Raw genomic sequence first — 2,248 nt, 5'->3', positions numbered from 1 at the left:
ATAAAATGCAATAAGTTATGTGAAAGTGCTTTGTAAACTAAAAGGCCAATTAACCATAACCCGAAATAGCCGCAAGATCATGAATCACCCAGCAAAGGGAGAAACCCAAGGCCTCGAAGGACTTTTCAGGGGGACCTTTGTGCCCCTCCCAACCTCTATAACTAAACCAAGTGACATGTTTGTTGGACCCCAGGCTCTGTTTGGAGTTTTCTCATTTATCAGCCTTGCTTTTATGCTCCAATCTCTGCATCCTATCAGAGAGGAACAGAGTGGGAAGAAAAAGAAGGGGGGAAGTCAGAGTGAAAGAGGATGGAATGAAATAATATTTCCTGAGTGCAGTGGTACATTCACCAGACCTTTTGCAAACATCCCATTTAGCCCCCTCTCCATTGCTCTTTGGTGTTATCCTCCCTGTAATTCAGTATTAGAGATGAGGAAACAGACTAGAAAGTTTAAGTTATGTGACCAAACTATACAATCAAAAAGTTGTGGGATATGGAACCAACCTATTCTCTTCCTAAAACCAAAGCCCACAGTCCTCTTAATGAACTCTGGAGTTTACAGTTAACCAAAACCACTCTTCTCCACCCAAGAAAAATTAGCTTTTCAGAGAATTTTCCGTACTCAACCTCTCATTTTTTCTGTGATGCTTAAGCTTCTGGAATAAGAGGAGCATGGAATCAAAGAAAAGAGTCATTTTAGAATAGTAAAATTAGTAAAAATTGTTGGGGGAAGGCATTATTCATGCCAAAGTGAAAACAACTTAGATTTTGAAAGTGGGTTGTCTTAAAAGCCTCTCTTAGTTTTCATTTGTTCAGAACTTATCCATTTAGGGGTCCATGACAGCACAATAGAAGGACTGGATTAGCATCCCAGACTCATGTCATTAGGGGACCTCAGTATTGAAAGGTTACTAGTCTGGATATCTCTTCGTGAGTAGCCATCCGCCTCAAAACATAATGGCTTGAAACAATTTGACATCTCTTGTGGTTCTGAGAGTTGACTAGGTTCTGCTGGGCGGTTCATGCTTAGGATTTCTCCCTGCACTTACAACCCAATTTGGGCTGGGCTACATACTCTGAAGGTTCAGGGGGTCTAGACATCCAAAATGGCTCCCTCCCTGGCTGGAACTTAATGTTGACCAAACTAGGAGTTCAGTTAGAGTCGCTGTCAAGCAAAGAATACACATATGGTCTTTTCATGCGACTTGGACTTCCCACAGTGTGGTCTCTGGGTTCCAAGAGGGAGTGTCCCAAGAGTGAGTGTTCTAAGAAGTAGGAGGCAAAAGCTGCTAGGCCAGTTAAGAGCTATGCCTAGAGCTAGCATGGCATTGCTTCTGCTGTATTCTATTGGTCAAAGCAACCACAGACCCCATTCAGATTCAACAGAGTAGAAAAGTGAACTCTACATTTTGATGAAGAAGAGAGAGAGTCACATTGCAGAAGAGAGTGGGGAGAATACAACCAGCCACAGTCACTAGTCCCATGAAATATCCAAAGTTAGATTGGCTTCTACATCAGTCAAACTTCTGGCCTTGGAGTTTGATCTAGCCCCTTCCAGACTCTTTGCCCCCATCTCATATCATTGCTTGCTATGCTGCACCTGTATTACCTTCCGTCCTTTCTTTATTCCTACCTCAGAGTTTTGGCACTTCCTCTGCACAGAATGCCCCTTCCCTCAATTCTTCCTATTGGAGCCCCGCCCCTTAGCATAGAGGGCTCAGCTCAGAGGTCACTTCTTCTGGGACACCTTCCCTGAATAACACATGACTGTGTTTATGCCCTCCATAGCCCCTGGGTGTTCGCTTTCCTGGGCGCCACCTGTCCTACCAGAGTACAACACAAGCTCCAAGATGGCCATGACCTGGTCTGTCTTGTCCACTGCTATTTCCCAGTGCTGACACTAGTATCCACTTTATGTTGGGCACTCAGTCAATTAAAATTTTTTTTCTTAATTTGAGAGAGAGAGAGAGAGCACAAGTGGAGAAGAGGGGCAGAGGGACAGAGAGAGGGAAAAATTCTTAAGCAGGCTCCACATTCAGTGTGGAGCCCGATGAGGGGCTTGATCCCACAACCTGGGATCACGACCTGAGTCAAAATCAAGAGTCAGACCTCAACTGACTGAGCCACTCTGGTGCCCCTCAATCCATTTCTGTTAAATGAATGAATGAACAAATGAATATCCCTACCAAGGGGGCAACCAAAGATTGCTTAAATTCCTGTTATGACAGAGAATCTGGTACTACTTT

Source organism: Suricata suricatta, chromosome 3 (genome assembly GCF_006229205.1).
Source record: "Suricata suricatta isolate VVHF042 chromosome 3, meerkat_22Aug2017_6uvM2_HiC, whole genome shotgun sequence".
Lineage (NCBI taxonomy): Eukaryota > Metazoa > Chordata > Mammalia > Carnivora > Herpestidae > Suricata > Suricata suricatta.
Note: the sequence above shows the minus strand (reverse complement) of the source record.